The following is a 20,341-nucleotide window of genomic DNA, read 5'->3' as shown; positions in this document are numbered from 1 at the left end:
AAATCGTTACCAAATTAGACCCACCCATAGAAATATACTATCCACCCACGTATTTTCCACCAAAAGCTTGTTTTAATCTTTGAATCTTTGAGGCCCATTTGGTCACAATATGTTACACCATGATATCATATGTTTGTCGGGCACTATCCTAAAGCTAGTTTATAGATGTTGATGAAGACATAGAAACAACACAGTACCCAAATGACAATGAACTCACTGGGTAGAAATGAGAAAGAAGGGGAAGGAAAGTGTTCCGTTCTACCATGGAAAAAGGTCCATAGGATCACTCGTCATCAGTCCCACTTGCTTCTGACTGCTCGTTTTCATCCTGTTCTCCGTCGCTGTCAAAATCACTCACTATGGGTTTGGCTTTTCCTCGATTTGACCTTTTCTTGCGCTTTCCTTTGTCCTGGCCTTTCTCATCTTTTTTATTGAGCTTGATTTTCACCTTAACAGATTTTGCCTTGGACTCGGACTCTTCCTCCTCTTCCTCTTCCTCTTCCTCCTCTTCGTTGCTTTCCTCCTCACTTTCTTCCTCTTTGGCAATTTTCTGCCGAGCACTCTTAAATATTGACTGTAAGACGATAGAATCTTCATAGATATGGGATCCCTGCAAGTTGAAGGTCTGAGAGAAGCATGGCATCTTTCTCCAGGTCTCCCAGGCTCTGGTACTTATGATTACAGATTCTTTCCTTTATTTTTTTGAAATCCATGGGCTTCCTAATTAATTCATAGTATTCTGGTAACTCTTTCCTGGAAGGTATCTGAAAGAAGACTTCACTGAGCTGTCGCCCTGAACTGTTTCCTTCTATTTCCAACTGAGAATTACTGGGCACCTTCTCCACGTTACACCTATCTTTGTAGTTTATCACAGTATCGATGATGGCGTTCATCTGCTTTGTCAGTTTGGGGGGGTTTGGTGATAGTTTCTCAGCTGGAGGGTGGCCTCTTCTCTTCTTAGCTTTTTCCACATCTTCCTTTGCCGGATCTTTTTCCACATTTCTTCGTCTTTTTCTCTTCTTAAGCTGTACTTCCTCTTCCATTTCTTCCAAATTTCTGTCTTCGATGGCCTGCAGCCAGTAAAAGCTCACAAAATGCCGCTCAGCAGAAGGAAATTCACAAAGGAGCCCCTCTGCAGGAGGGTCAGGCTCTGCACTCATTCTTATGAATCACGCTTTTCACTTTTTCCTTAAATCTTATCTCTCCTGTGTGTGACTAAGTTATTTACATGTATACTGGGAGTTAGGGGGCAGATATAATTCAGCCTCTGACAATAAGTGAAAAAAACAAAGTTGAATTTTTTTGATAAGTTATGTAGGGATGAGCTCATCAGGAACAATCTCCTAATTAATCTTTTGGGGAAGTGTGAAGTTTCGGTGACTGAATGTCAGCTGAAGGACAGTGATTACTAGAGTGAGACTGATTGATTTGTTGGCGAATGGTAGGTGTTCAGTGAACCTGTGCTTCCACAAGTGACTTACTTTCACAAGTGAGAGACTGTCCTGCTTGATTGGCTCCTAGAAGTGTATTTTTTTAAGTGAGTTGCTGATTAGTTAAAAGCATTCTAAGCTTCTAGAGATTTCATGGTGAATAAACTATCACTTATATTTATAAACTGTGTTTAAAATAATTTCTGACCACATCTTATTTCCTTGGAGTGTGGGAACTTTACAATTTCTCAGTGGAGTCAAAGAATAACAACTTTGTGTCAGTGAAAATTCATATGTTGCAGATTGAAACAGTTCCATGGTTAAGGTGATGGCAGTGGAAGTATTCCAAGTCATCCCCAAAACTGAGACTGGTCTCTTCTTGTCCCCATCAGATCAGGCAGAGAGATCTTTGACTAGGCAGGTGCTGCAACCTGTTAATTCAGGAAACTGTTAATGCAAGGCTGTTAATTCAGGAAACTGGATACGGGGTGAGGGGAGATTAGAAAAGACAAACACACAAACAAAGACAGAAAAAGCTGGGGCCCAGTGGATCTTGTCCCCTGATGAGGGATGGATGATCCAGAGCTAGCTCAGCATGTTTAGTATATAGGTTTTATCATCAAAGTTTTTTTAAAATTTAAAAAAATTTTTTTATTTTGTGAGAAAGATTCTTCAAAGCACACAGATCCAAGATCAAGACTAACATCCCAATTATAATTATCAGCTTGCACCCATGATTCTCTACCCCAGGCAGCTGGTGAAGAACTGATAATCCCAGGGCAGGTACAAAACCTCCTTTTGACCATGGCTTCACCATAGCAACTGGGCAGTCTCCACCTGCACCTTCACACTGAGAGTTCCCAGAAGAGGCAACACTTCTACTGCCAAACAGCTCAAGGACTATAATTCACTCACCACTCCCAAAAGGCAGGGTAATCACCCTTTACCAGTTTAAAGCAGTTCTGGAAGACTTGTCCTCACCCATCCTTCATTGTCCCTTATAAATAAGAGATTTCAATTGGGGAGGGGGGGAGAAATGAGATAGGAATTTGGGGGTAGAGAGAAAGAAAAGAAGTAGACTGAGTCTCAAAAGAGAAGAACCCATGAATCCTTGGAATACCAACAAAGCAACTTGTGGGCAACCCAGCCAGCACCTTTGCCCTGTATTCTTGCTCCCACAAAATAACAGAAGACAATGCCCAAAAGTGATAACGAAATAGGCAGGAAATCATATAACTTTTCCAACTCCACATCTCGTCCATCCCCTACCTATGGTCCCCTTATGAATACTAAAATGCCAAACAAAGGGGTGACTGAATCTCCCTCTGGAGAGGGCCTGCATTCTCCCTTGAATGTATATTCCTTGCTTTACCCCAGAAGGTGTCTCACTCTTGAAATAGCCAGCATTCTCCCTTGAATTTGTATCTACTTCCCTAAATAAATTCAAAATATCTCTGTACCTGTACCCACAAGTTCTTAGACTCATTTATTTGATGTTTGTCTTGAGTCCATGTGCCCCACTCTCAGGGAACATTCCATTGTACATCTTTCAGTGTCACAGCCTCCACCAATTCTAAAACTAAGAATGCTGTAGTAAGAAAGCCCATAGAAGAGATTTTCCCACCTCAGTGTAGGGTGCCTATATGATGTTCCCACCAATGTAATTGGTAAATGTATTGATTTCTGACTTTCTTTCCCCTGTGGCTATTAAAGTTCATGTAACCTCTTTCACAGTGGAACATATCATTTGGGTAACTTAAATCAGTTCCCAGACCATTGTCACTGGTATTTGGCTCAGAATAAACTATTTCTTATGTCCTTTAAAACAGACTTGTTGTTTTTCATCACAAGTTCTGGGTAGGTTCAAGGTTAGAATGTGTGTTTCTTTCCAAGGCCGAATCACTGGAATTGGAAGAAAAGTACTTGCCCTCAAAATATCTTTTAAAAAATGAACTTTTTTTTCTTTCATGTTTTTGTGATTATGTCAAGGTATATCCTGGTGTTGTATCATAACTAAAAAGAATTTTTAAAAATCTATCTAAAAGTTACAATGAATAAAAAATGGTAATCCAAAACATTTGGCACTACCATGAACAGAATGTAAAATATGTGAATTATCTAGATTATGACAATAGAATGAATGCTTTCTCTGAAATAAAAGGGGAAAATGTGTATGATTAAAACAAAAACAAAAACAAAACCCAAACTCTTTCTTATCATCACAAATCCTATTGACTACTATCCCAGCAGTATTGCCAAGTAAGTCATTCATGCCTTCTGTTCCTACTGCACCTTCATTAGGTGCACAAGCAAGCCAAAGAGTACCAATGACCAGTGGCCAGTTTGGGGACAGTACCTGGCACCTCAGCTCTCTGTGCCCATGGGGCAGGCCAGGACCACTCCTCTTTCCCGCCTGTTCCCTAGGTGGAGCCAGGAGGTGAAGGCAAAGTGTCATTTAGGGCTAAGGTTCTTCAGAGGTAAAGCATTGCTTGGGGCCAGGGCAGTCTTCTGCTAGCAAAACTGCACCAAAAGGCGATGAGCTGGAGTTGGCTGCTGGCTCTGTGTGTGCCGTGTTTCCTGGGTGCTGATGGCCACCTAACTCTGATGTGGACCATGTGGCAGGGGTGACGACCAGATGAGGACCTTCCATGGCCACCAACCCTGAGTGGGAGACCCAGCTAGTGAGCAGTGGAAACCCATCCAGGTCTCCACTGGCTCCGAGTTCCTCATGGGTCACTCCTGATTGCATGGAGCTTCTGGATCTCAGGGCGGTGCCTTTCCCAGGGGCCGAGGCGGAGAAGCGAGAAGCCAGGGTAAGTAGATGATCAACTCCTTTGTCCTCTCTCTTGGTCCAAGATGTCCATGATTTGCTTCCAAGCCTAAGAAACTGCTCCAAGGGTTGCCAAAATGCAGAACACTGGAATTGGAGGTAGCCCTTAGAACTCATTTCTCAGCTAGGATTCCAGTGCAGTGTCAGGGCAGGACACTTGGAGAAATGAGGAGCATCCTCCTGCATTGTCTGGCAGTCAGTCTGCTTGTAAAGAGTCTCAGTGCATCTTCCTCAAGTCATTTATCCTCCACTTCTCACTGTTCTGTAGTGTGGAATCAAATCTGACGTAAAGGAGTCTCCCACCTGCCTATCCACTAGGATAAATGTGTAACACTACAGAGAGCTGAACTGGCATTGTCCCTGGGAAGAGATCATTCTTGGGACACAGAGGCATTCTGCCTATCCCACTTTTGTCTTCACTTTGCTTCCTTTTTGACAATCCTATAATGTGTGTGTGTGTGTGTGTGTGTGTGTGTGTGTGTGTGTGTGTGTTCATGAACATGGTGTGTACTAGGTAGGCAGTGTGCTTAGCACTTTGCAAGCATAATGTTTGGCCTCACAAAACTGGTACAAACTGGGCACTACTCTTGTTTTTCTACTTCGGGAAATTGATGTTCAGAGAAATGACCTGCCCAAAGGTGAAGTTTCCCTGAACCGAGTTTCCTGCATGAAAAGACCTGAAACATGTAATGAAGTTGGCTTGGAAGTAAAATAGTAGCTCAGAAGATAGACTATGTTTTCTAAATAGCTTAGGGGTGGAGGTAAAAATTGGTTCTTGCACTGAAAAAAAAAAATTCCATGGTACAGTGTTTTGTGCCTCTCCAAAGCTCAACAGTACCTGATGAAATCTTATTCTGTGGTGTTTCTTTTCTCTGGTTGTTTTTCTTGTGTACAATGTGTGAGGCAGCACTGTTGCTGAATTAATACATAGCAGGTCAGACTACAGCACATAATTGGCTGTGTTGGTGTGCTTCCTCTCTGTGGATTTTTTTTAATGGTCTAGGAAAGAGCTACACCTCCAGTCTCTGTTTCTTTTCAAGTTAGGGATCCCAAATACACTGCAGTTTTATTAATTGTAGGATTTTATTCTGATTGATGGCTTCATTTCCACAGGTGGAATGCACATACCCATTTGCTGCCAATGACTGCCTTGTGGGTATTTGAGTTTGGTCCTTAATGCTTTGTGTTAACTTGGACTTGGAAACTAAATAAAATTATTTTCTATTTTATTACATACTTTTAAAAGTAATTCCATTCATCAAACTATGTCTGAAAAGTTAAAATGTTGACAGTATATGAATGAATACCCAAAAGCTTATAAGTGAACAGTTATTTTCTCATATTAAGCAAAAGTTAAAAGTAAAGGTCTCTAATAATAATGTTTAAGAAATTCATTTAATTTTTTTCAATGGTTTTACTTTTCCTTGAAGAAACAGTTTAAAGGATTTTAAATTTACTTACAATTATGTAGTTATGTGTTACAAATTTACATATTAATAACATGTAACCACTTAATAATTAAAAAAAGATTTTTAACAGAAATACTTAAAACTTTAATAGCTCAAGTTTTAATTAAAAAATTTAGTCATTCTTAATCTGCACTGACAAAAAGTAAGCTTATATGACTTCTTTTTTTAGTGCTCTTGTAATGTATGAACCAAATGCAAAACATATATAGTATATAAAAACATACTGTGTATCTGTGGAATTATGATGTCATTAGGGAAAGCTTGAGGGGGAAAATGTCTAAGAAGACTCCTGGTGGGGTGGAGGAATAAATTAAAAAAATTTTTGAAAACATGGAAATCAACTCAAATATCCCAAACAGCTTAGGCCATAAAGATGAGCAGATCTATTTAAAAAAAAAAAAAAAAAAAAAAAAATATATATATATATGTATATATTATGCTCCTTGACTGTTGTGTAGATAGAAATTTGTCACCTTAAAAATTAGACACCACACTCATCTAATATAAAATTAAAAAATGCAAAAGGATATATGGAAAAAAAATAAACTTTGATCTATCCTTGTACCCCAGCCTCCCAATATGCCTCTTGGGAGAGACATTCTCTGCATTTCTGAGCATGTGAGAAGGTAAAAGGTGAAATTTAAAGTAAACTTAGCATGGATACTGTTTGATCCAGAAAACTCCATGGCACAAATCCAGAGTATGAAAAGGGAAAACAGCAGGACATGTATGGAAAACTCAGGTTTTAGTTGACAGAAACCTCAGTGTGAGTCACCCGGGAAGTGGCTCCCAGCAAATGAGGTGGGTCTGGGCTACATCTGCAAATGTTAAGTGTCTAAAGAAATGACTGCCAATGATGCCTCTGTGCTGGACACTGGGGACACAGCAGGGACCTGCCACAGTCTGTCCATAGACCCTACGTTCTGTGGGACAAGGGAAATGATGGAGTCAGCTCACCCTGCGCTGCACTGCCCAGACCCCACTGGAATCCTGGGTTCTTCTGGCCAGCTCCCTTCAACAGAGCATTGAACAAGCAATGGGAGCAGAGCCCAGGACCTGGTGCTCATGACATGTGAGGATAATAGCAGAAGTTGAATATGCTTATTTAGCCTTAGAGAAGCAAGAGATGGGAGCACTTTGGGAGGACAGACAGCTGTCTTCAAGCACATGAGGACTGCCATGTGGAAGAGGTTGGGTTTATTCTTTCTGATGCCAGGAGGCAGGCCTGTTGCCCACTGCTGCCAGTCAGCAGAAGTGAAAGCTGTATCCCATCAGTGGAAGAAAGAACCCTGGAATGATCAGACTTGTGTGAAAGTCCCAGATGACTAGCTACCACACCCTGTGAGGGAAGGGAGTAGAGACTAGTCAGTGGTTTGAGGAGAGAAGTGTCAAACTGGGTTTAGCATTGAATGTAAGTTTCCTTCTAACTCTAAGAGTCTGTTTTCAGGGTTCTTTATTGGAGGGGGGGGTGTGTCTTTATGTATACCAGATTTTGTGAAATGTAAATGAAAGCTGGTGCTAAACAAAAAGTCTTCTTCAGGGTGGGAGGGTGGATGTCAGAATTGAGTGTACTACGGTAAACTCAAGCCTGGACATTTTCATTATTGGCTTTATGAAATAGTTGCTTATTGATATAAAAATGAAGAAACCTTTGTTATCTCTATGTCAGTTAATAAACAATTCCAAATAAACTATATTCGTCTTAGAGGCTGAGTATGGAAAATATCTGAAATAATGAGTAGTCAATAGCTAAAGGCTTATCTGAATACACACTTCATTCCTGTGAAGTCCTTCTGGTTCAGTTGTGCCTTTCTACAATTATCCATCACCTAAAAGTAGAGATTTGTAGTCCAGACACTGTTAGGGATATTTCATTCCAGGTTTAGAGGTTTACAGGAGTCTTTTCCTAAGAACTTTTGTATTTTTGGAATGTTTAAAAAACATATTGGTTTTAACCGGGCATGGTGGCGCATGCCTGTAATCCCAGCACCCCAGGAGGCTGAGGCAGAAGGATTGCCAGTTCAAAGCCAGCCTCAGCAAATGCCAGGCGCTAAGCAACTCAGTGAGACCCTGTCTTTAAATACAATACAAAATAGGGCCGGGAATGTGGCTCATGGTTGGGTGCCCTGAGTTTAATTCCCAGTACTCACCTCTGGAAAAGAAACATATTGGTTTAGAAATATTGACTATACTTAGGGCTAGTGGTGAAGTTCAGTGGAAAAACACTTGCCTAGCATGGGTGAGGCCCTGGGTTCAAACCCTAACATGTCAAAAAAATTGATCATGTTTCAGTGTGTGTACCACAAAACAGTGGAGGTGTGGACTTTGGTAGATATACCTAGGCTCGTATCCCAGCTCTGCCAGGGTTCTTGGGTGTTGATTAAATAGTTATTCAACTTTGGAGTCCTTTCTGTTTCTTTCAGTCTCATTATTAGGCACAGGGGCTTATAAAGAAACAATACAGGGTCTCAGTCTTGATGGAATTTATAATCTATTTAGGATAAATTAATCTCTATTAACCTCAGTTTCCTTTTTCAATATGGTAAAATAATAATACCTATTCCATAAGGTTATTGTGAAGGTTTTAATAAGATAAAGTGAAGGTCATAGATGTCATTAAAAATATTAATTGATCAGTCCTTAGAAAACTTGGAATGGACCCACCATTTGATCTAGCTATCCCACTCCTCGGCCTATACCCAAAGGACTTAAAATCAGCTTACTACACATCAATGTTATAGCCACATCAATGTTCATAGCTGCTCCATTCACAATAGCCAGACTGTGGAACCAACCTACATGTCCTTCAATTGATGAATGGATAAAGAAACTGTGGCATATATATACAATGGGATATTACTCAGCCATAAAGAATAATAAAATTATGGCATTTGCAGGCAAATGGATGAAATTGGAGAATATCATGCTAAGTGAGATAAGCCAATCTCAAAAAACCAAAGGATGAATGATCTCGCTGATAAGTGGATGATGACACATAATGGGGGGTAGGAGGGGGGCAAGAATGGAGGAAGGAGGGACTGTATAGAGGGAAAAGAGAGGTGGGAGGGCTGGGGGGAGGAAAAAATAACAGAATGAATCAAACACCATTTTTTCTCACATTTTTTATTGGTGTGTTACAGTTTTATAACATTTTGGGATTTGTTGTTACATATTCATACATTCACACAATATAACAATATAATTTGACTAGTGTCAATCCCCAGCACATCCCCCCATGATCTAGATTTTTATGGGATCTCATTTGCTAAATATGTCACAATAATTTTATTTTTATTACTAAAGTGATAATTAAATTATCTAAGATTAAGCAGTTCTAACTAAAAGCAATAAAACTTCATCATTTAGCTAGCCCATATGCCCTTATCTGACCTATTAATACTTTTAAAATATTACAAAAATAGGACTGGATTGTGGCTTGGTCAATGAGTTAGCACACAAAGACCACAGGTTTGATGTTAGCTACTGGAAATAAAGCTTAAATTTGAAAAATTGCAAAAGTTTCATACTGCTACTAGTGTTCATGGGGACTTCTATGGGAAATGAGACCCCACTGAAGAATAAACACAAGTAGTTGGTCTTTTGTTTTCTTCTAACTTAAATATTTTATGAAACAGCTTGAGAAAATACCCAACATTGACTTAATTTTAAGTTTTTCTTAGATTGCAGACCATGATGGAATTCAGGGACACAGCACTAGTGGCACAGGGGCCACTAGTCATTGTGTACAATTGATGTTAATTGCCATGGCTAATGATTTGAAAGAAGTTTGGATTGTAGAGAAACCTGTTTTGTTGGTGACGTATTTGTGGCAATATACCCCAACACTGGCCTGGTGGATAACCAACAAGCTCTGGAAGAAAACGATTGATAACTTTAAGAGTGGTGTGGTAAGAGCAATTCAAATAGTTGTTAATGTTATATACCAAACTTATAGGAAAGTATGAAATCCTAAGGTGAATAAAACTTTCTTGCTACCTTTCCACCTATTTCATGCTATTAACATGAAAAGTAGAACACGTATTCTTGGAGACTATCATGTGAAGAAATAAGCCAACCCCCAAAACCCAAAGGCGGAATGTTCTCTCTGACATGTGGATGCTGACTCACAGTCGGCGGTGTGTTTCATTGGATTGGACAGGGGGAGGAGTGGGGAGCAGAGAGGGGATGGGAATGGGAAAGACAGGAGAATGAATCAACATAACTTTTCTATGTGCATATATGAATACACGACCAGTAGCTGCACATCTTGTACAACAACAAAAATGGGAAGTTATACTCCTTGAATATATGATATGTCAAAATACATTCTACTGTCATGTATAACTAAAAAGAACAAATAAAAAAATTTTAGAAAAAATATTCTATCCCCAAACGTATCTGAATGTTTACTGTAAATTTTGACTAGTCTTGGATAAATGAGTTTCTTACAAGGTAAAGTTTGCCATTTTTTTTTTCTACACTTACCGTTTTACCAATATATGTGCCAAAGTGCTCTTTCCCCACCGTCTCTCCCTAGTAAGTCCTACCCAGCCTACCAGTTTGGGGACCTACCCTTCTCAGGTCAGGAGTCACCTCCTTGAAGTGATCCCTGGCCTTCCTTCCCCCTTTCCCCAGGTCTAGGTACACCTTGGGCCCTGTGCTACACTGTGCACTGACTGCACTGCTCAGACAGGGGCATGCACACTGTGCAGGACACACTCCTGTTACCTCATTCCTGAAGTCCTCTGCACATCTAGCATGTGCCTGTGGCCACATCTATGGAAAAAGCTGATTACTCTCTTCAGTTCTCATTGCTATAGCAATTAGTGGGGTGATTCACTAACTGATTGATACAATTGTGACCATCGGAAGAGTTTAATGTATCAATTGCACAGCAAATGTAATGAGTCAATCTCAAAATCAAAGATTATGATTGTGCAAAGAAAGGTTAGTGCTATGGATGTATTTTATTGTTAGAGTTATTTCTTTTTGATATTTTGTTATTACCATGATTTAGAACTCAGTGAATACAGATATAATAAAGCAGATACAATAAAACAGAATTGATATACTAAGGCAGAATTATCAAAAAGAATCATACTCTATATGTAACTGCATAATCTGCCACTATTTTAAGCAATCCAGGGAAACAACCTAACCCACTTGTTACACATTTAATTTGTTTCAACTTTTTGCAGGGTGATGAAAATAAATCACTGGGGGAAAATAGCAGAACATGACAAAATGCTTTGAGATTGCTCTAAAATGGTTTCATGATCATGAAAAATTCTAGAACTTAAAAAATCATTAAGGGAGTTTTTCATTATCTATTGCTTTGTAATGTGGCACAGTTTGTTTGGAACCAAACCATTTACAATTGTTTTGGCAGTGCTAAGACTCGGTTGTACAGGTGTTCCAAAGGTGAACTTGGCCAAAGATTACACCTGAGATTTAAATTTGGAGCAAAGCTGATTTATTGGCATTGAGCCCAGCAATAGATAAAGAGTTGGGAGGGAAAGGCCACCTATCCAGAGAGGAAGCCCAGCATCCTGGCTGACAGCACAGAGCCTAGTGCTGGGCTACCCGTGTTTAAATCCCAGCTCTACTCATCCTTACCCCTTGACCTCAGCAAGTTACTTCTCCATAGCTCAATCTCTCCATCAGGGCAATGGAGATTAGTGAATATTAGTCATAGAATTGTTATGGAGATTAAACAAGTTACTACACCGAAAGCTCTACATATAGTCTGTATGGTTATAAATGTTTACTGTTGTGCTTTTCTTCTCTTTTCTTTCTTTCTTTCATTCTTTTTTTTTTTTTTTTTTTTTTTTTGTAAAAAATGGTTCATCAATTCCATTTTTGTATAAAACATATGGGAGAAACCGAGCTAATCAACACACAACTGTCACCACATGAAAAGGCACTTTATCAAACTTGGAGTCTAAGAACATACAAATATTTCTTTTAGCATGTGTACAGTATTTGTCTATGCCTTTCCATTTAACTGTTTTTAAAAATTCCACATATCCCCATTGTTATCTTCTGTCTCAGTTACAGTACAATGATGGGGAGGAAGAGGGTTAGTTAAAACAACCCCCTAAGCAGTTTTCCGCTGTCCCTTCTTTCTAATTAGAGATTTGTGAATCTGAGGGATCGCACCACCCCAGCTATGGCAGCCTTGATAAGATATCCAACTCTTCATCAACATGGATTGCAAGCTGCAAGTGACGTGGAGTGATATGCTTCACTTGAAAATCCCTGGAAGCATTACCTGCCAGCTCCAGACCTCAGCAGTGAGGTCCTTCAGAATCGCCGCAAAATACATGGCAGGAGTGTCACCCAGCGGTCCGTGGCTTGTGGTGCGAGTCTTCAGGTGTCTGTGGATGCGGCCCACAGGAAACTGAAATTGTAAGACTTGCAATAAAGCAAGTCTTAGCAAATACAAAAAACCTCTCATTCTATCAAGTCATAATGAAATGAAAATAGAAATCAACTATAAAATTAGAAAAAGAAGCTACTCTAACACCTGGAGACTACATAATACACTATCGAATGAACAATGGATAGCAGAAGAAATCAGGGATAAAATTAAAAAAAAATACTTAGAGGTAAAAGAGAACAACACAATATATCAAAATATCTGGAACACTTTGAAGGTGTTTCTAAAAGAAAGTTAATTGCATCGAACTCATTCATTAAGAGAATAGAAAATCACAAAATAAATAACCTAACATTATGTCTCAAAGCCTTAGAAAAAGAACAAATCAACACCAAATGTAGTAGAAGACAAGAAATAATTAAAACCAGAGCCAAAATCAATGAAATTGAAACAAAAATAATTTAAATTTAAAGAAAAAAAAGTTGGTTATATGAAATAAATAAATAAAATCAATAAACCCTTAGCTAAGCTAACTAAGAAAAAGAGGGAGAAATTCAAATTACTTAAATTCATGATGAAAAAGGAAAAATCACCTACTGAAATACAGTACTGAAATACAGATGATAATCAGAAACTTTTAAAAATTCACACTCTAATAAAATAGAAAACCTTGAAGACATTGACAAATTTCTAGAGACTTATGGTCTACCCAAAATGAAGCAGGAGAACATAGGATATTTAAAGAAATCAATTTCAAACCATGAAATGAAGATGCCATCAAAAGCCTACCAACAAAGAAAAGTCGAGGACTAGATGGATTTTCAACCAAGTTCTACTAGACTTTCAAAGAAGAATTAAGTCCAATAGTTCTCAAATTATTCCATTAAATAGAAAAGGAGGGAACCCTTCCAAACTTATTCTATGAAGCTAGTTATCACCCTGATATCAAAACCAGATGAAGACACATCAAGGAAAGAAAACTTGAGACCAATATTCCTGATGAACATAGAGGAAAAAATTCTTAATAAAATACTGGCAAATCACATACAAAAACATATTAAACACAGAGTGCATGAGGATCAAGGGGAGTTCATCCCAGGGATGCAAGGTTAGTTCAACTTATGAAATCAATAAATGTAATTCACCACATCAATAGACTTAAAGACAAGAACTACATGATTATCTCAATAGATGCAGAAAAAGCATTTGACAAATATATCATCTATTCATGTTCAAAACCCTAGAAAAATCAGGGATAGGAGGAACATACTTCAACATTGTAAAAACTGTATATGTTAAACCCAAGGCCACCATTATTCTAAATGGGAAAAAATTGAAAGCATTCCCTGTAAAACCTGAACAAGACAGGGATGCCCTCTTTCACCACCTCTATTCAACATCATCCTGGAAATGCTAGTCAGAGCAATTAGACAGATTAAAGAAATTAAAGGGATACAAATGGGAAAAGAAAAAACTCAAACAATTCTATTTGCTGATGACATAATTCTTATTTAGAAGACCCAAAAAACTCCACTGAAAAACTTCTAGAACTAATAAATGAATTCAGCTGTTGGGGGCTGTTCTGCTGCTTCTGAAAGTGTAGTCTCTCTCTCTTAAGCAAAGTCTCTCTCTTATGCAAAGCCTCTCTCTCTCTCTCCTCTCAAAGCAAGTAAGCCTCATTTCCTCTATCCTCTATAAACAAGCAAGTAAGGAAGCAGCTCAGAAATAGAAGTAGCTCAGTTTTCAGTCCACCTTTGATAAATACCCACGTAATTGTTGCCGCGGGCGGTAATAAATATCGGCGGACGGCAACATTCAGCAAAGTAGCAGGATATGAAATTAATACCCATAAATCAATTGCATTCCTATACATCAGTGATGAATCAACTGAAAGTGAAATTAGGAAAACTATACCATTCATAATAGCCTCAAAACAAAACAAAACAAAAAAACCATACAGAACACTAATGAAAGAAATTGAAGAAGACCTTAGAAAATGGAAAGATCTCCCATGTTCTTGGATAGGCATAATTGATATTGTCAAAATGGTCATACTACCAAAAGTGCTATACACATTTAATGCAATTCCTATTAAAATTCCAATGACATTCTTCATAGAACTAGAAAAAGTCATCATGAAATTCATTTGGAAAAATAAAAGACCCAAAATAGCCAAAGCAATTCTTATGAAAGTTAAGTAAACAGGCATCACAATACCAGACCTAAAATTATACTATGGAATTATAGTAACAAAAATGGCATTGGTATTGGCACCAAAACAGGCATGAAGGCCAGTGGAACAGAATAGAAGACACAGTGACAAATCCACATAAATACAGTTATCTCATGTTAGACAAAGGCTCCATAAACATATAGTGGAGAAAAGATAGCTTCTTCAACAAATGGTGCTGGGAAAACTGGAAATCCACATGTAGAAGAATGAAAGAACCCCTGTCTCTCACCCTGCACAAAACTCACTCCAATGTGCATCAAGGAGCTAGCCATGAAACCAGATACCTTATGCCTTCTGGAAGAAAATGTAGGTCCAACACTCCAACATGTCAGCTTAGGAACTGACTTCCTCAACAAGACACCTAAAGCACAAGAAGTAAAATCAAGAACCAATAAATGTGATGGTATCTAACTAAAAAGCTTTGTCACAGCAAAGGAAACAATCAAGAACATGAAGAGAGAACCTATACAGTGGGAGAAAATCTTTACCACCTGCACCTGAGATACAGCATTAGTCTCTAGGATATATAAAGAACTCGATAAACTTAACTCCAAAAAAACAAATAATCCAATCAATAGATTGGCAAAGGAACTTGACAGGCACTTAGAAGAATGAGAAATGTGATCAGTCAACAAATACATGAAAAAATGTTCAACATCTCTAGCAATTGGAGAAATGCCAATTAAAACTACACTGAGGTTTCTTCTCATTCCAGTCAGAATGACAATTATCAAGAATACAAATAACAATAAATGTTAGCAAGGATGTGGGGAAAAGGTACACTCATACGTGGGTGGTGGGACTGCAAATTGGTGCAAGTACTCTGGAAAGCAGTATGGAGATGCCTCAGAAAACTTGAAATGGAACCACCATTTGACCTAGTTATCCCACTCATTGGCATATACCCAAAGGACTTAAAATCAGCAGACCATAATGATACAGTCACATCAATGTTTATAGTAGCTCAATTCATAATAACTAAGCTATGAAACCAACCTAGGTGCCCTTCAACAGATGAATGGATAAAGAAAAGGTGGTGTATACATACACAATGATATATTACTCAACCATAAAAAGAATGACTTTATGACTTTTATCAGTAACGGATAGAACTGGAGATTATCATGTTAAGTGAAATAACCCAACCCTGAAAAAACCAAAGCTTAAATATTCTATCTGATATGCAGATACTACCACATAATAAGGCCAGGGCATGGGAGGGAGATTAGTGGAGTAGAAAGGGAAAAGAAGGGATGGGAAGGAGGACAGGAATAGGAAAGAGCAGAATGAATTGACTAAACTTTTCTATGTTCATATAAGACTACACCACCAGTGAAACTCCACATCATGTACAACCACAAGGATGGGATCCAAATTAGAATAAGTTACACTACCTGTATGGATCATATGTCAAAATACACTCTATTGTCATGTATATCTAAAAAGAACAAATAAGAAAAAGAATAATAAAAAAGAATTGCAGCTGGCAATATCACAAAGAAAGCTTTCCTTGAGAAATTTTTTAAGGTTGCCATAGTAGAAAAACATCCACTATTTACTCTGATGAGAATTGACTCTCTCTTCCAGTCACTTTCACTCTCTTTCTGATCTCAATCTCTATCTTTCTGTCTCTCTGTGGAGAGTAGGCTGTGTTCTCTTCTGAGTCCTGTTCTGGTGTATAGAACAGGAGTTTTCAGGCTTTGCCTGAATCTGCGTTACTACGATTTGTAAAGCAGTAGTTTTCCATGAGGTGTTCCATTTTGAGTACAGGTGCTAAGACAGAAAGACTCTACAATCACCATCTGACTGACAATTGTAAGGCACAAACTGATAAATTAATTGTGCAAATGAATAGTGATCACCTTTGAACTTACTGAACTAAATCTGAAGCACACATATGCGTGTTTATCAACCCCAAATCAGAAAAGCCAGACCCATGAGTGTATCAAATACACCAGAATACCAAGCGAAGCAAGTCTCTCACCCATGAGAAGGGTTGCACCTGAACACCGTACCTGGGTACACCAACTGTCATTCAGCCATCCAGTGACCAAGTCAGGAAATCCACAGGAAATACCTCTAACTCTCAGTCTCAGGATTCAGGTCAGTTTGATCTCCCGGAATCTCTCTGAAACTGCCTGCTTTCTGGCCCTGCCCTAGAATAAGCTCTACACTCCTGAACAAGTTTTTGGCTGTTTCATAATCTGATCTGACCCACCTACAGTGACTCTAGCATTTGTGTCTGCTCTCTGTCTTTTCTTTCAGTCCAGCTTTCTGGCCCCCTGTGGCCCTCTTAACTCTTCCTTAGCCTTTATATATCTTTGTGTAAAGTGTGGTGTTTGAATTGAATGTTTAAGATTTGTATAACTGTCCAGTTTATGACCACCAGGTGACCTGTGAGTACTCAGTGAATTACAACCGATAAAAGTGATGCAGCTTGTGAATTTATTGTTATTCAATAAATTCTGACATTTTGTAAAGGCAAAACTGGGCTGTTTTAATGTCATAGGTCCTGAACTACACTCTCTCTTTTTTTCTAACACATTGGAATTTCCCTTTCCAACTTACAACTTGGAAGAGAAACATTTTGTCCAACCAGATTAATAGGCCTGGGTGAATATCAAGACAGAGTAGGTGTCCTGGTTCCATTCATCCTTCCTTGAAATTAAGAACAAATATCCAAAATTCCATTTGAATCATTTTGGCCACAACTAATGAGCCATAAACAAAAGTCATCCAGTAGAGGACAATGCAGACAGTCATTAATGCCCTCAACAGAAAAGGCAAATTTGGTGTGGAAGTCCTCTTCTTAATGTAAATTATTCAACACACACGATGACCAGATGATTCTTAATGCAGTAAAAACAAACTCACATTTAACTGAATCACAGTTTGTGATAATTTTCTAGGGATTAAATTAACTAATAGGAAAAAAACAAACAAGCAAACCAAAAAACAAGAAGGCCTATGCTGAGAGTAAGAGAGCCAGCATTCATCTTCTTTCTTTTCTCTTAACTTTGTGGTCTTCAGAAAACCATATATATATATATTTAAAACCATAATTTTCTATTTCCAATAAGTAGATGGTAGTGCAATTGCACACACTGATGTTTATGATAAATAAAATATTAGTAATATTCTGTCATCTTTTTGTGGGAGGCCTTTTTACTTACAGATAGTTATAATGACTTTAACAAGTAAAATCAGTAATAGTCATTAATGTAATGTATGAGGAATACATACACATGAATGTAAAGCATTGCTTGTATTTACTTTATGGAACAGGAAAGAGTTTTAATGCCCATCTGTAAAGGATAAAAATGAAATATAATTTGGTATATATATTGAATGGAAATCTATTTTAAAGAAGATGTCAAGTTGGGCAAGGTGGTACATACCTGTAATTTCAGCAATCACAAGTTCAAGGCCAGCCTCAGCAACTTAGTGAGATTCTCAGTAACTTGGTGAGGCCCTGTCTCTAAATAAATAAATAAATAAATAGGAATGGGATTGTAGCTCAGTGGTAAAGCACACCTGGGTTCAATTCCCAGTAGCCTCACCCCTCAAGAGAATCACAATATTGGTAAATTAAACAGATGATGTTTATAATACATTCCCTTCCTCATGAGTTCAACCAAAAAAAAAAGGAAGTTGCTGATATTGATATTTGGCTATTTAAAAAAATAGGTTCATATACTTCATCCTAAGATTTATGGATGTTCACATGTGGAAGGGAATGTTGTGGAGGAATACTGCAGCCTCTGCCTGTGGTTACCCTGCTGGGGTAGGATCAGAGTTCATGCACAGGACATCACCTACTTTTCCTTGTGTTTGTTGCATCATTTATTTGTTATAAAGAACTTTTTCTATTTTTATAAATTTCAGAAAACTATTATGACAAATTTATAAAAATGAAAATAGTTTATTATTGTTATTATTTTTGCGGTGCTGGGGATTTGAAGCACTCTACCAACTGAGCTATCTTCCCAGCCCAAAAATAGTTTATTATTTGAAAGAGTATTTTCATTTCATCAGTACAAACCAAGTGTTTTAGTAAACTGACAAATGATTTCCCCAAAAATATTCAGAATGTAAATTTTCATTTTCTTAATTTATCAAATAATGGATAACTAGTCAAATGAGTGACTAACCACAGTTTGGTACCCTCCCTGCAACATACTTTACTACATTCTTTTAATCCAGTTGTTACTATAAAATCTCTACCACTACAATGCAAGTTCCATAGGAGCAGGAGTTTTGTTTTATTTACTGATGTATTTCCAGTACCTAAGGCAACACCTGTCAATTAGTAGGCATTAGTGAATTAATAGTTTTTGAATGAATGGATGAATGAATGAATATACTTGTGGCTGATGACGAGGAATATGGAAACTCTCCAGTTGTTTGTGTGACTCTGAGATGGCATGCACAGGTTATGATGATCTTTCTGTCAAATGGGATGAAGTAAGGAGATTATTTTGTACAATATGGTGCTGAAATTTTCTGTATCCATCCAACAAGTGGCAATGGACTTTTAAAAATTTTAATTAGATTTCTCCTTAATTATTCATTACTCTTCATTAGGAATCTGATTAACAAAAATATGACATATTATTTGCTCTCTTTGGTAAAGTTCAGGTTTTATCCCAAGTCTTGTGAGTAGGGAACTGACATAGGTTTTTAAAAGGTGACTCTGGTTGTTGAATAGAAAATAGACTTGGGTAAGGAGAAGGAAAGAGTGGGAGCAGGGAGCCCAGGGAGGAGGTCATAGCCGAGATGCACGGGAGAGGTAATGTCAGCTCAGACCAGGGTAGTAAGAATGGATGGGGTAAGAAATGGCAGATTTGGGGTACGATCAAATAGGGGAAAAGCAAATTTAGAAGTAGTTACAATAATAGACATTAACCCCATGGGAGGTTTTGAAATATTTTACTCCAATTTCAGTTGAATTTTATTTGATTTTTCTCTTTACTGTATTTCTGACCATTGGGACAATTTCCTGAGCATGTGCTGGCATTCTAGGGCCAGCGTTAGCCCATTCCAACTTCACCCTTCATATCAATTTCAACTTCATGTTCATCTTCCCACAATACTCACTCTCTCAGTGCCTTCTCTCATGAGGATTTGGAAGACCCTCCTTTCTCCCTTATATGGGACATATAATTACAACCTGAGCTCTTCTAACCACTCAGCTCCAAGTCCTCATTCTTACTGTTGGGGGGGTCCCTTTGGTTCTGCCACCAACCCTCTCTGATGATTTTAGTCTTGATGCCCCCATCACTTGGCCCTTTCAGGCATTCTAGAGTCGCCATATCCAGTGCTGGTCCTCCCTGCAGCCGCAGGGTTGTTGTCCCTTTGTCCACTCTGCCATCCCACCTCATTTTCTCCTTTTCCTGTACAAGTCTGCTGTCTAAGCAGGGAGTCAACAGCAGATGAACAGACGTGTTCTTTTCCTGTAGCCGTGACACCCCTAGGAGCTTCCCCACTTGTCTGGAGGAGGGGGCACTCACTTCTCTTTCACAGAGAAGTCAGAAAAAGCCTGCCTGATTTCCACAACTCTCTCTCAACACTTTCTTTGTGGACAGATCAGGAAAATAAAAAGGTCTTTGTAGGATCATATTTGAGAGTGGCAAGACAGGTTCTTTGGTTATAAATAAACCTAACGAAGTATCTGGCCATTTTTAGAACATGGATTGTGTAACATATTTTCCCCTCAGAACTGGATTCTAGATGCCAATTCTGAGGCCAGGGGGGAATATTTCCACTCCTCATCACATAAGGGATGATTCTCATGTTTGGGCCCTGTACAGTGGGATGTCATTTACTGAGATGAGAAAACAATCTGGGCAGAAAAACTTTAGGAGTAGGAAACACGGGATCTGTTTGGGACATTTTAAGTTTGAGATGAGTCTTAGACAACTAGTGACGTTACGAGTCTGGAAGTCCTGGGAGAGATCAGTGCCAGAAACACACACCCATGGAACTCATCAGAATGTAGAT

The 20,341-nt window shown here is 38.5% G+C and overlaps 1 pseudogene; it reads right to left on the bottom strand.

The window, feature by feature from the left end:
* Positions 1–179: 179 nt before the first annotated feature.
* LOC124977221 (probable global transcription activator SNF2L2) lies at positions 180–1,070 on the bottom strand (annotated as a pseudogene).
* Between the last annotated feature and the right edge of the window lie 19,271 nt (positions 1,071–20,341).

This window comes from Sciurus carolinensis, chromosome 2, assembly GCF_902686445.1.
Source record: "Sciurus carolinensis chromosome 2, mSciCar1.2, whole genome shotgun sequence".
In the NCBI taxonomy this organism is placed as follows: domain Eukaryota; kingdom Metazoa; phylum Chordata; class Mammalia; order Rodentia; family Sciuridae; genus Sciurus; species Sciurus carolinensis.
This window is presented reverse-complemented; position numbering and strand designations above follow the sequence as displayed.